The 15243-nt window shown below is 43.0% G+C and overlaps 1 non-coding gene across 1 annotated transcript; it reads left to right on the top strand.

The window, feature by feature from the left end:
• The first annotated feature begins 1545 nt into the window (after positions 1-1545).
• On the top strand, positions 1546-1710 carry LOC123812306. The gene has a single exon (XR_006784580.1). It is a non-coding gene; the product is annotated as a U1 spliceosomal RNA (small nuclear RNA).
• The last annotated feature ends 13533 nt before the right edge of the window (positions 1711-15243 follow it).

The raw sequence follows: 15243 nt of genomic DNA, 5'->3' as shown, positions 1-15243 counted from the left end.
ATGGCAGTAAGTTCTTATTCGGTCGATGAATCATAACTCCCCAAAACACAAGCATCACACTTATGGGAGCCCTTAGTAATATTTTTTCCCTTGGAGTTTGCTTGCTCACATTTTGTATATGTGCAGCGATTTTCAAATTCCTCTCCGCGGGCCTGTGGTTCCGAAGAGACGTCCCGGGTGTGTGGGAGGGGCAGAAAGAGCGGGAGCAGAGGGTGTGGCTCCCGTCCGCCCTCTGTTTCACCCCGAGCTGTTGACCTTTAGCTGTTGTACATAATCGGGATTCCCTATAGTAATTCCTTTTGGGGAAAAAAAGTTAAAAACCATGAGTCAAGCCGCTCCCTGGTCATTTGAGTGTTATGGAATATTATCGCTTCCATGTTTCCTCTTTCATAATGAATGTCTAAGTGGAGTGGATTTGAAGAAGTCAAAATTTGGTTTTGAATTGCTAATTTGGCCCTAAAATGTTTAAAACTCTCAACAACCCTGATCTGAAGAAAAAGTAAAACACACTATTATCATCACTGTTGCTGTCAAGCTTCCTTCTGCCCCCCAAGGAACCTGGACGAACCCTGAGGATGACAGACAACGTCTTCCAAATCGGTACTAGTTGCATTTAATGTACCAGCAATGAGCAGCTCATTCCAAAGTAACTTTAGTTAAGAAATGTATCTTTTTATTTTGAGGGACTCCACCCAATTTGATATTTTCAGTTATACTTAAGGGAACTCATATATATTGTGTGTCTCCTATCTGAGGTGCTATTAAATTCAGAGTAGGATTTAAAAAGAAAATAAAATATAAAAATAACCTTTCTATTTCTCCGTAACTAATCCTTGTAAGTCCCCATTCTACTGGACCAGTGGGTCAGGGGCGGACAGGGAAGAGAAAATTTTCCATTTATAGGGGTGTTTGGATTCAAACAGGCTCTCAAAATTTGTCCTTTACAATAGCTTAGATATCTTTAGGAAAATGATTAATTAGTTAGGCTCCCTACCTCCCCCAGCCAGGGTGGCATCTGACTGAAGAAGGAAGCTGAATGTCTTCACAGTGATGGGGAAGAGGGTCTCCCAGCTGGGTATCTGACCAATGTGTTTGGCTAGGTCTATACCCTGGGCACATATCTAATATCTGTGGCTAAATGTCATGGTTAATGAAACACGTTGTTTGTTGCTGGCTCCAGCTCTGGTCCCTTCAAACGGTCTGGTTGGGGATGTGGATGGCATCTAATGCTCACTCTATCATGCAGCATGTCCATTGGTCTTTGACCTAGCTAGACACCACTGCAGAGCTTTCTGACACCGTAGAGGCATGGCTTTCTCTCTCCCCCACACCTAGACTGGGTCTACTCCGTAGCTATTGAGTGAAGTTCTTTCTCCCTATGGGACACTTTGATATTGGCACAATCTTCTGTAGGCCCTGGAAAACCTATGAATTCACATGTATTGCATGTTAAGTTCATTTTTGGAGAAAATTTGTGTCCTATCCCTGATTATTATACCAGTATTTTGCTTTTTCTAGTTCATCACTTAAAAGGTGTCATGTTTAATTCTCACGTGGCAGGAAGAGTACCATGATCAAGAAGGTGGTCTCCCCAGGGTGACGCTCAACCCGTTGCATTTTGGGTGTGCTGACCCCTGAGGTTTCCCCAAATGTGGGAAGCTCAGTTGCATAATTTGTGGTAGTAGGGGGCTGCATCCATGCTCTTCCCTGAGGGGGGAAAATATCATGTTCAATGCAGGAATTCTTTAAAAGGACTTAACATTTTCTCAATTTTCCCAGGGACCCCTTTGTCCTCTAGGATTCCCTTAAAGTTATTTTCTTAAACTCCTTTCTGGAGTTTTAATTCCCCTTTCTACCTGGTAGAGATTCTCTTACATAAGACCCTTCTCCTCCCCCGGGGTCATAACGATGACAACAAATCTGTCAAAGGAAAACACAGCAGGAGGGTTTTTATATAATTAGTTTTCCTTGCAATAGCCTCAAGGTTATCATTATTATTATTCTCATTTGCAGGTAAGGAAACTGAGGTTCAGAGTGGTTATGTCACTTCCCCAGGTGATTGGGCCAGGACTGACAATAAATCCTCGGCCATCCTATCACACCAAACCACCTCCCAAGGACCCACAGGGGACAGACAGGGCAGAACTGTTTTCTGCTGACATAAGTTGCTCTTCCACTGGGTACCCCCAGCCCTTTGATCTGATTTGTCTTTCAGATTTGCTCCCCACCCGCAACCCAATGCAATGCAGGAGAGGAGAACTACAGGGCTTTTTAAGGTTCTTAGTGGAGAAGTCATTTAATTTAAAATTAACACATCATCACTGCAATTGCAACTTGTTTCTCTGTGAAAACAAATGAGATGTTCACTGGCTTGTCACCATTCTCTTCTGAACCAAGTAGGGACTATGGCAAAGTAGCGAGTTTACACTAAACGATAAAAGGGGAGTGCAGGGGCATTTTAAAAGAAGTCCAAACATTTGGCTGGAGCCCAGAAGACAGCATTCTTTGTCCATTAGGATTCTCTCCTCCACAGTTTTCTAGGGGAGGCTGGAATTCCTTGTGTCACGTTATAAACATTCATCTTCTACGTCAAGCCCTGTAATAGAAAGAGCAGGAGACGGGGCGTGTGTTGCAAGTCACCGTCCCGCAGAATGCGCTCGACACAGGGTAATATAACATGTGGGGTCAGCCCCTATGTCAAAGACCAAATACACAAGTGTAAAGGGGTGGGAGGAAAAAGATAGACTCCACATGGCCTGCCTGGGGGACGGTGGGGAGTCCACCCTTCTGTGGGGGAGTCTTGGAAAGGCTTGTCGGGGAGGAGCTGAGGGGGACATGAAATCACTGTGCTCTGCAGCGGTCTGGGACAGAGACGGGAATAAATGTGTGGGTGTGGAGGTCGTGCCCAGGGGAACAGAGAGGGGAGCGCAGTTGGGCAGTCGGGCGATTTCTCCACCAGTGTGTGATCCGTGGAGAAGCAGGCCAAAGCTAAGGAAGTTACCTTTCCCCCCAGGCCTCCAACACCCTCTGGATCGATTCCCCAAATCTTCCTCTCTTCCCATCGACTCCGGACCCAAAGGAAAAATGGTTTGGACCTTACTGGCCGAGCAGGCAGTGCAGGGAACAGTTTCTATCCGTCTCTCTCGTCAATCTTTTCTTCTTCAACCAAATACATCTTTTAGCTTCTTTTTTCTTCCTGTCAAGGAGCCAAGCAATATGTACAATCCGTCTGAGCCCTACATTCCTCAGCACCCACGCGGGAACCCTCTCTGGATGACCCTTCCTGAAGAACCAATAAGCTGTGAATCGCCCCATCTTGTGAGCCTCACATCCCTCACCCCCAAGGTCACAACCTCTGTTACCTCCGCTGTTTAATTCAAGCATCACAATCCCATGAAGCGACTTCAAGAGGCAGAGCACGATGCAAGGAGCCTGCAGTCTGGTTCTGCTTCTAATTAGCTGAATGGCCAAGTGTAACTATAACCGTGCTGAGGCTATGTTAAGCACTTTGAGTTATTATCCTAGGAAAATGATTATTAGTATTTTAAAATTTTCTAATACCCAGAAGCTTTGGTACATCATTAACTTATTTTTCCCCGTGGTTATTACGTTTGAAAACAGAAGCCCACAGAACTGAAAGTTTCCTGGTTCCTGGGGTCAGGGGAAGAAGGGTGGTGTGCCTGCCAAGATTCTGTGGCACTCCCTCCAGTGAGACCCAAGTGGGAAGATAGGTGACAGTAGTAGAAAAGGGCAGGTGGGCAAGCCCCTGAGATATTTAGGGAACAAGAAGGAAGGAAGCAGGGTGCTGCCCTGGGAGATACGTGCCCACACGATGAGCAATGGCCTCTCCCCTGGGCATTGCTCAATAACCAGAGGCCTGTGTGCTCATTCCCTGGGTGACCATGACAGTTACGTTGCCTTGATAAGCTCCAGGTCCTGCTTTGTAAGATTAGCAAAGGCCAGTTAGCTGCCAGACTCAGAGGATACAACTGTGGTTCAGGCTTCTCCCAGAGAGACTATCTGTGTATGACCTTGGGTGTGTCATTGAACATCTTCTGAGGTCATGTTCTCATTTAAAATGGAAATTCTGATGCCTATCCTACCTTCATATCACTGTGATCATGCTGGGACCAGTACTTTTTAAACTTGAGGACATATTTATGAAGTGAAGGGGTTGGCATGTGGTGACACAGGTCCCTTTTAGCTAAGACATATTGGACTTTTACAATGTGGTGACATTATCAACAGGAAACCAGCCTTGCAAAGCCTCCAGCAGTCCTGCTGCTCCGTGTGGCTACTCCTTCTTTCTGCAGCTGGAGGTTGAGGGAAGGCTCCTCAGGGGGTACTCACTCATCAGGCATCATTATCTTATTTCTCTGCTGATCAGAGTCTGGCCAAAAATAAAAGCATTCTCTTTTATTCTGGCAGTGGTTTTCTTCTCCATTCTAGAGTCACTTAGCAAGGTCAAGTTCAAGGAATTGAATTCCTTAGAAAAGGTTTCCCTGATTGCCTGGGAGAAATTAGTTCATAGCTAGGATGGGTGTGTTGAGACTCCTGTGGCTTTAAGCTCTCTTATAGTCTTTGTAAATTGAACCAAAGGTGGATAGTGTCCACCCAGGCATTAACTATGACTATTTCATTGGGATTGTTTCCGGTGCCCTTTGAGAATTTCATTGTCCTTTCTTATGGGATGGGTGGAGTGGTGGTGGGCTTTTTCAGTTAATGATTTAAATTAATCACAGCTCATCCTGTCTAAACACTGGACTGTGTACACAGGTGGACAAACTATTCATCTTTAGGCATTTAAGTCCTGCCTGCTTTTGCATATTGATATAGATAAACTATCAAGTTGCCAAAATATAAAGATCATCTCCTAATAAAGGCTCTCATACTGCTTCTAAAAGGTTATCAAAATAGAAAAGAAGCATTTAGCTCTGGAACCTATACTCTGATTTTTTTTTAAAGTAGCTAATATTGAGGAAATGGACTGAATTCTGTCCTTGGAGTTATCAAGCTTGTTGGCCTGTTTGGAAAGCTCTGACTCTACCGTTTATGAACTGTGTGTTCTTGTACAAGTCACTTCACTTCCCTGAACATCAATTCAGTCTCCTCATCTAAAGATGAGGGTAGGGTTCAAAATTATACTTCATAATTTCTTGAAAGCATATATTGATTTCAATTTTAGTATGCAATGTTTTCTCTTCCCTGTGAGCTATAATATGAGAACAAGCAGTACCTTTTGTTTCTCATTGTCATTAACATGGTACCTTGGACATGGTAGATGTTTGACGTATATTTACAGGATGGAACAAAACAGAGTTTGTTGCAAGTGGTGCTGACTCAGAGCATTGGGGCGATTTCCCATGGGCAACATTACTGAACATTCTCATTTTACAGGGGAAGAAGCTCAGAGGGGAGGGCGGAGTCTTGGGTGGTGGTCCTAAGACTAGCATCCAGACCACCTAAATCTCAGTTCAGTTTCCTCCCCACCACATACAACAGCCCCTCACATCTTGTCTCACTTATTTAGCAAAAGTACATAAAAACAAATGATGATATATTTTACATGTACATATTAATGTATAATTTTAACTCCCCCCTAAATAATTAGAGTCCCAAATCAATAAAGCCTAAATTGTTTTCAAATTTTTAATTAATTGAGCATAAACATTATCTTAAAATTCAGAGAAAACTTTGCACCTTCAAGACGTTCCAATGCAGCAAAGTCAGTGACTGGGAGTGACAGGGAGTGAATGCCATTTATAAAGCAAAGCCTGTGAAGGCCTCCTGGATGGGGCGACACTTGGAACCTGAAGGAAGGGAGAGGTAGGCAATACCGGTTAGCTAGGAAAGAGCATCCAGACAGGGAGAACACCGTAGGTGAGGGAAAAGACAGGGGCATGTGCAGGCCATCCTGGCTATAGTACAGTGAAGGGAGGGAACCGTGGGAAGGGATAAGCCAGAGACATAAAGTCCCCATTGCATACATGACCAGAAGATATGCAGGATCTTGACAAGGATTTAATATTTTACCTGAATGAGTCAACAGTCATCTAGGGTTGAGACCAAAAGAGGAAAGTGGCCTGATTTACATGTTATATAGCAAAGCAAGTATGCAGAGGTAGGGTGGGAGTGGGGGAGACCAGTTAGACATCCAGCCAAAAGATGATGGTAATTTTGACCAGGTTAGTTTTACTAGAGATCGTAAGAAGCTGTCACATTTAGGATACATTTATAAGGTAAAACCAATAGAATTTGCCACAAATTGGAAATAGGTTGAGAGGCAGGTGGGAGGGAGTCAAAGATGACTTTAAGACTTTTTACCTAAGCAGCTGACAGAAGGAGGCACTGCTAAATGAGGTGGGAGAACAGAGAGAGAAGTAGATAGGGGCTGGGGGTGGAAATGAAAAGCTGGTGTTTGGAAATGCAAAGTTTGACATCCATACTGGATATTCAATTGGAGATGTCAAGTGGGAAACTGGGTGAAGTTTGGAGTTTAAGAGACGGGTCAGGCTGGATTTATAAATATTGAAATTATTAATGGAGAGATGGTATTTATACTCATGGAACTGTATAAGACCACTTTAGAAGGGAATGTAATTAGAGAAGAGTTCCTAGAGCTGAGTCCTGGGCCATTCCAGTACCTGGAGATCAGGACTGTGAAGAAGAGCCACATAAAGCACAGGACAATGAGAAGATATGCTCACTGAGATAGGAAGGAGAACCAAGGGAAATAGTGAACCGGGGGCTAAGTGAACAAATTGTTTCAAAAAGAGAGAAGTAATCATCTGTGCCAGATAATGAGAACCGAGACATGACCAATGGACCGGGCTGCATGGAGGTCATCAGCGAATTTGGCAAGACCTGTTTCAGTAGATTGTGGAGATGAAAGTCTGCATGGAGGGCTTCAGGGAATAATGAGAAAAGAGAAAGTAGCCATTATAAATATAGAAAATTCTTTGTAGAAGATTATTGTTATTATTATTATTATTATTATTATTCAAAGAAGTTCAGAGAAATTAGAACTAGAGGGGCACACAGACTCAAGAGAGGTGCTTGACGATTTTGGAAATCCCAGTACAGAGAGTACAGGAAATAGAGGAGAATTGCTAGCACTGTGTCCTTGACCCTGTGGAGGGTTTGGCCCCAAATAGGAATCCAAGCATTTAATTCACTGTAACTAGAGGGCAGGCCGAGTATGATTGTGTGGATTTAGTTGATAGAAACCATGAAAGTTCTCTTCTGATAACTCCTGCTTTCTCAATGAGAGGAGGAGAAAGGTCATTGGGTGGGAGAGAAGAGGATGGACGAGGAACTGGGAGGTTGGGGGGAGAAAAGAGCTGTAAAATAACTGCGAAGGAGAACAATGACCTAGAGGAAAGAAGCAGGACCACTCACACCTTGCACACAGCCTGGCACAGGGTCAAGCTCCATAAATCTTCCCCGGATGAAAGATGGCCCGAGAGCCTAAGGACAGAGCCAAATTAGGGATTCAAGTCCCTATATAGTGCACAGCTAAGCCCATCAGATTTGGAGCCATATTCCATCATGCATATTTGGCCATTTTCCTGAAGTTCCATTGAAGGAAACTATAAAAATTGTGATTTAAGCATTTTTTCTGGCAACCCAAAAGAGGGCCCCAATCTTTGCCAAATGATAGAATTACAGACTCTCTCCTTGGAAAGCTCTTTTCCCAAATAGAAGTTTTTATTGCCACATTTCATCTCTCAGTATAGTACTCTTCTCTTTATTGGTACCTGTATATCCCTTATAGGTTTTTAAATGTGTTTCCCAGCATTCGTCATTTTTACAGCTCCTCTTTCCATTTTTCCACAGAAAAACTTCTCTGTTACATTTCCCTTAGGAATGTCTCATTAATTTCATATGTTTACTAACGTTTACTATCCCATAAAGTCACTTTCCTCTACTCTCGGAGAAGATATCTAGTCAGAAAAGTAAAATATGTGAACAAAAGGCTTAGCATTCTTTTCAGCTCACTTATCTACATAGTATGGTCTCCTGAATCCTTGGCTGCCTTCCAAATGATTCACCTGCTTGTGAAGAATTTTGATCAGTTTTTGGTAACGGTCTTTGGTTTTCCAGTCAGAGGACGTTACTGAGAGCATCTATTTCTAAAGTTTTGACGCTCCGAAACTTTGACCAGAGTAACTCTCTAGGAATCTATCCCTAGATTCTGCTTTTCATACATATATACACATATACATGTGTGTGTACATATATATGTGTGTGTATATATATCAGGCCATTTCGATTAAGACCAATTTTTTCTGTGAAGAAAACTACCTTCAGAATTAACCCAAATATAGGATTTAATTCTTTAGGAGAGTCTATAAAGGCAGCAGCCAGGAGCTATACTATTTTTTTTAGATAGAGACAAGTAGATAATTTTTTTAACTTTTGAAATATATCAGAAAAACAGAAACATACAAAAATATTAAAACAGACTCTGTTGCTCTTTTCACCCCACACGTTGTTTCTGGAGCATATTTTTAAGTAGTTCTTTCAGCAGGACTCTACAAGCAATAAATTCAGAGGGTTTTTTTTTTTTTTCTGAAAATGTCTGTATTTTACCCTTACCCTTGAATGATAATTTAGTGAGCTTTAGAATTATCATATGGTCTTTATGTTTGCTCAGCACATCGCTGTGCTACTCCGTTGTCATCTGGTCTCTCTGTGGCTGTCAAGAAGTGTAAGTCTAATGTCCCTTTTTAGATAAACTGTCTCTCACCTTGGCTTTCTTTTAAGATTGTCTCTTCCTTATTAGTGTTTCCCATTCCCACTCTGACGCATCTAGGTGTGAATTTGACTTTATTTATCCTTTTTTGAGACTTACTTCTTGTCTCTGACGACTTATGCTGTCAATTATGGAAATTCACAGTCATTTTCTTAATGTTTACTTTAAAAAAAGTTTTCTTCATTCTCTTTCCTTTTTCTGTTTAGTCATCTTATTTTTTTCTGTATGGTTTTTATGTCTATTTCATAGTTTCAGTTTCTTTATTTCTATGTTAATTCTCCTCAGATCTTCTAATTTGTTGATATTTTCTTTATCTGTATCTAACCTATTTTTTCATGTGTTCAATGAGTTTTTAATATAAATGCTTTTGACAACTTTTTAAAAAAAGATTTTATTTATTATTTTTAGAAAGAGGGGAAGGGAGGGAGAAAGAGAGGGAGAGAAACATCAGTCAGTTGCAGCTCACTTGGCCCCAACCAGGGGCCAGGCCTGCAGCCCAGGCATGCGCCCTGACCAGGAATCAAACCAGTGACCTTCTGGTTCACAGGCCAGTGCTCAATGCACTAAGCTACAGCAGCCAGGGCTACAGATTTTTTAAATTCCATTTTTATTGTGCTTTTCTTTTCTTATACTTCTGATTCCTTCTTTTATACCCTTAATCATTTAAATTCACTTATTTAAAAGTCTTTAGACAAGTGTTCTATCATTGGGAGTATTTGAACCTCCAGTTCAACTAGCTGGGGTCTTCTTATTCCCACTCATGTTGGATTTTTTATCACCTTGTTTCCTAACTTTTTACTGTGAGTTCATCTTTTATTGGACTTGTTTTCCTGTGAGGATTTCCGGTAGCCTTGAATGCGAGAACATACCTCTGGAAAGATGTTTAAGGGAGTAGGAGGTAATTTGCTTTTCATTTGCTTTCGGAGGTACCACATAGGCATCACTGACTCTGGCTTTGGGATTTCTGGACCATGGGGACCGCGTCTATTTGAATCACTAGTTAGCCAGGAGCTCAGGCCAGGAGTTTCCACTTCCTGGAGTGCTTTTATTCACTCACAGCCTAGGCATAGCTACATGAGCTACCCTGCAGTCTCCCTGGTCTATTGGGCAAAATGTTTTCTAGTCTTAACTTTCACTGGTGCCTTTAAGAGTCTGTGCTTTATGCAGACACTCTGGTTCCTTATGCCAGCCCATAATCTTGTTTCCGTTCCTGCGTGGCTATTAAAATCCAAACCAAGGCAATACCTGATCAACTTTCACCCCCTCCCCACACTGGCTGCATGCAGCACCAGCACATAAGCTTGCATTGTTTGGTTTTAATTTTTTTCTTTATTTTTGGTACCCAGGTAATTTTCATTCTTCCTTGAAAATTAAAGCAGACATAAAAGAGCTTCCACAAATTTGTATTCCACATCTACTCCCCTACCAGCAGCTGCCCTCCACCTTTCCTCCTAGTATTATGGATGAACTATCTGTGCCTGTAAGGCCAGTCCCTGCACTTGATCGCTGGCTCTCACTCTCTCACCTATTCAAGGGCAGCACTCCAGTAACGCCCTTCTCTCTCCCCACACTAATTCTCCTCGCTTTCCTAGCCTACTCCTATCAGCTTAGATATACTCATCACTTCTACCTTACGGAAATTCTCTGTACTTCTTATCCCTCTAGTGCCCCACTTCTCTGTTTTCTGTACAGAAAGATTCCCAGAGTCTCTGCCTCATGTCCTCCTCTCCCTTTCTTTCTCAGACACATTTCAGTCAACCCTCTCTCAATTCATGTCCCCACTGTTCAGTTCACACTTATTTTTTCATGTCCTGTCTCATTGCTGGTCTCTTTGCCTTTGCTCTTTGCCTTCCTCCTATGTTTCTTCTATCCACTGCAGCCACATTTGTGCTAACAGCATGCTGACTCCTTCAACTAAAATGAGAACTGATTCTACACCAGGCACTGCTCTCAAGGAGGCATGTGATCAAGCACAAGAGCATACCAGGGCACCTATAAAGGCCATAGATGCTTCTACAAAACTGTACAGAGTACCAGGGGGCCCAAGGGAAAAATGCAAAATCTACCAGCAGATAGGGGAGCTATTGTGGAAATCACTCAAAATCTATCCACAGCTCCTCTTCACTTATAGAATGAAGATCTTCCACAGCATGCCCCTAGTCACCTTTTCTGCCATATTAACCCTTTACATATGCTACATTCTAGCCACAGAGCTATTTTTGCACGTGTACTCTGAGCCTCCCCTTCTCCCTGCCTTTGCTCCTGCTGGTCCTTCTGCCTGGAATGCCGTTGTCCCACCTGACCTGTTTAAACCCGACTCCTTATGGAAAACACTTATCACAGTGCCCTTCACCGTACAAATGTGAAATAGTGTCAGCTGTTTGGAACAACAAAAGCAGCCAATGCTTGTGTTTTTCCGACACAGCACTCCTCAAACAAGGCTGTTACACTCTCTGAATAACGCTGGCCAAGTTTCTCCGCCTCCGGAACAGTGTTTCTCTGCTGCAGATGGGGTCATGCCATCTCTCGGAGCTTAGGGTTAAGGAAACTCCTACACAAACCTTTAAATGTTAGTTCCCTGGCACTGAGAGATGGAAAATTGTCTTGGCCGGGGAAGTGGTAAATTATCTCTTCCACCCCTTTCATTAACATTAAGTAAATTGCCAGAGACAGAAAACACACCCTTGTTCCTTCTCATCCTAAAGGTCTCGGCTGCAGTGTCACCTAATCAGGAGGGCCTGTCTCAACCACTCAGGCCAGAGCAGGTGGTGCCCTGGGTTATTCTGCAGCACATTTCCTGTCATTTCCTTTACAGAACTAATCAGGAAGCAGGACTATTTAATTAATGATTTGTCAAAAGGTCTCTTATCTGTGTCCCGCCCCTCTCAACACACACCCACTCCCTGAAGTGAGAGCCCCTCTGGTGTTTCTCCCTTGTGGGTCCAGTGTCCTTACATTTGTTAAATCTTGTTTCTTTCTTTCTTTACTTGAACATTTACATTTTTTAAATCGATTTTTAGAGAAAGAGAAGGAGAGAGAGGAACATTGATGATTTGTTGTTCCACTTATTTATACACTCACTAGTTGCTTCTTAAATGTGTCCTGACTGGGGATCAAACCCGCAGCCTTGGTGTGGTAGTTCAGTCTAATCAACTGAACTACCCAGCCAGGGCCGTAAGTCTAGTTTCTTCACATTATGGGCCATAAATTTGAAAACTCTTTCTCTCCTGTTTAAGGATTCTCAAATAAATTATTTTTTGGTTTGTTCCTTTCTGTTGCTGTTTGTTTGCTTACAGAGGGAAAGTGAAATACATTTTAATTTTTTTAGCTTACAAAAGCCATTAATATAAACTCACAGAAATGGTGAGTTTTAATACCTGAAACTCTGTGAATAGTTACTGGGTAGAGCTAGCCTCACAGGCAATTTTCTACTTTCCCCAAGAAATAAAACCCCAAAAATGTGTTACATGGCAGCTTATTCCCTTCCTGAGGCAAAAATAGAAGCAACCTATGAATTAACGTCGACCAGCTCCCTGTATCATGGATTGTCCTCGAGACATCAATGTGCTTGGAGGTACACCAAGTGTTAGGTGTAACACCTACACATGTTGGGGGGGAAATGTGCACGCACACAAACTATAATTTATAGCATCAACAGCAACCTGTGTACTGGAAAAACAAAACAAAACAAAGAAAGGGCATTTAAACATACTGGAGGGTGGTCACATAAACAACATTAGGAATCAGCTGCACACTAATTTGGGAAAATTTCCTCATTTTCCTATTGACCTTGGCCCAGTAAAATGAATGGATTCCACTGGGATGCTCTCTGGTCTCCGTCTTGCCATTTCGAGGCAAATTCAGTGGTCAGCTCATGGTCTAGTTCCTGTTATTAGTCAGAATCCGCAGGAACAAGGGTGGCTTTCCAGAACTAAATACTTTTTGCAGACGGAAAACCATACCACTTCTCCTGACAGACAGAGTGGAGGCAGTGACCCCTCCAGCATCCTCACAGAAATAGAGGGCTCAGGAAGGCCTATTCATTCCAGCTTGGGCTTCCAGGAGGTCCCTCTGGTCCCAGATAGTTTCTCAGAAGTACTGACAATGGAAAGCCATTCATTAACGGTGTCATTTTTATGGCATTTGTCCCTCCAGAAGTATCCACTAGACACGTCCAGGATACCAGCAGCTATTCTGGCCCTTTGCAAGAGCCAGGGCCAAGACTATCAAGGGCCCTTTCTCTATTACAATATTCTGTGACCTTGAAGAGGGCTGTACAACTCCTCCAATGAATCCAAATCACTCCTTAGCTGTGGATAGACTCATTGGTTTAGGATCCGTATCTTATAGGTGGCCAAAAAGGATTGGTATTGTATTGTTTTTAATAATTTACAGGTGTTTACTGTGTGCAGGGAGTTGTGCTAAACCTTACACATGCATTTGCACATTTAATGTCCACAACCATTCCCACCTCAGATGAAAAACCTGAACCTTGGCAAGCTTAAGTAAATTGCCTAAATTTCATGTAAGAGTACTCAATGCTAAGTCTGCTTGTCACCCAAACCAAACTCTTAGTCATGATACTAACTACCAACGGACGGATGCTCTGTGACATGCTACAACTAGACTAAGATTCAGCCAAGAGGAGAGTAGGTGCTGGAATTACCTTAAAGAGACCAAAGTAGAAACTACTTCTGAAGAGCAGACCTTTGCTCCCCAAAGTGGTCCAGGACCAACAGCATCACATTCCTGATGGGGAACCTCAGGTCCACCCCAGACCTGCTTACTCAGAGTCTGCACGTTAACAAGATCCTAGGAGAAGCATACACACAAAGCGTGTAAAGACCAAGAAGCACTCACTGATTTTGGAGATCCTCTAAGTACACTTTATAGAAAAACAAGTCTTTAACTATCATGGTGGAGGGAAAATGTGAGCTCGTGGAGGACAAGGATGGTGACTTACTCATTTTTTAACCACTCTTGCCCACAGGAAAGTAAGCATAAGACATAGTTCCCGCATGAGTGAACGGATGAAGTGAGAGACTGAGGCACTTTGTGGCAGACACTGCTCTGTGCCACACAGATGCCCCTTTGTTCATTCCTCCCGACGTCCTACTCACTGCATCATGCGACAAGGATATTAGGTTTAGGTTTGAGTCCTGGCCCTACCTCCTCCAATACTGGCCAGATTGCCACTGCTTTGTGCCTAAGTTTTTCCAATTGGAAGTAAAATATAACAAAAACAAAACACAATCAATCCGTGCAGGGCTCTGAAGACCTGGCCACGTTGGCACAACATGGGATAATCTGAAGAGACATTCCCACTCCAGAAGCTGTATAGTCCACCGAGGGCATCATGGGCCTGCATTGCTGAGAGACTACCCTCTCTAGCCACCCCTGCTGCCTCCCTCTCCCTTCAACACGCAGGTATTTATTCCAAAAACAAACTCCCTGATAAACGTGTGGCATGCTAAACTCCATCTCAGGGTCTGCTTCACTGGGAACCTAAGCCATGACACCCGTGAAAGGAAAACTGGGCATCACCCCCTAAGCATCCCAGATGGTTTTGTGTGAATTTGCTGAGCAGCTTCTGGGTTGGGAAACATCAGACCTTAATATTCTCCAGTATATTATTACGTGGCTGGGAATGGTATACTACAACTTGGTTATCCTGTAGCATTGTAGTAAGTTTATACAGATCCTCCTATATTATGACACTAGAGCAACTAATACCTTGATGTAGTATGTACTTTTTAGTTTTTGCTTTTTGGGGTTTTGGGTTATTGTTATGTTTATCTCTAATAGGTGAAACCAAGGCATGAAACTTGCTTATGGCTGGAAGCAGTAGAGCCAGAGCTCAAGTGCAGACCTCCTAATTACCCTGTGCCGAGTGACACAGTAGAGGGTAGGAGGTGATAACTGGTATGAACAAGGCTTCCGTAGCCTCCTATGTGGAAGAGATGTCAAAAAAAGCTTGCCCTGATGAGTTTGGCTTGGTTGGGCGATGTACCTCAAAGCAAAAAGTCACTGGTTCAATTCCTGGTCAAGGCACATGCCTGGGTTGCATGTTCAGTCCCTGGTTGGGGCCCATGTGAGAGACAACCAGTTGATGTCTCTCTCTCACATCGATGATTCCTTCATCCCTTTCCAGCTTTCTAAAGATAAATACATAAAATCTTTTTTAAAAGATGCTTGCTGACAACCAATTATAAGAAGATCCACCCTTGTGTCATTTAATTTTCTCATCAGCCCTTATTTTCCATGCAAGGAAGGGGGTCACTGGAACAACTTGATGGGGTTAACCTTGGTCGTGAGATTGGTTGCCTAGGGACAATGCGCTGGATGAAAAATTTAGTCTGTATCCATGGCTCCGAGCCTCAAAGCCTCAGTCCCCAAGGTGAGCTCCTTGAGAAAAAACACCAGACTCTTTACCCATGTATCTCCCACATGAGGCCAGAGCAGAGCAGGGAGTTGGTGCCCAATAAATG

Source organism: Phyllostomus hastatus, unplaced genomic scaffold, assembly GCF_019186645.2.
Source record: "Phyllostomus hastatus isolate PE091 unplaced genomic scaffold, TTU_PhHast_1.1 phas_scaffold_78, whole genome shotgun sequence".
Lineage (NCBI taxonomy): Eukaryota > Metazoa > Chordata > Mammalia > Chiroptera > Phyllostomidae > Phyllostomus > Phyllostomus hastatus.
Note: the sequence above shows the minus strand (reverse complement) of the source record. Positions and strands in the feature narration are given on the sequence as shown.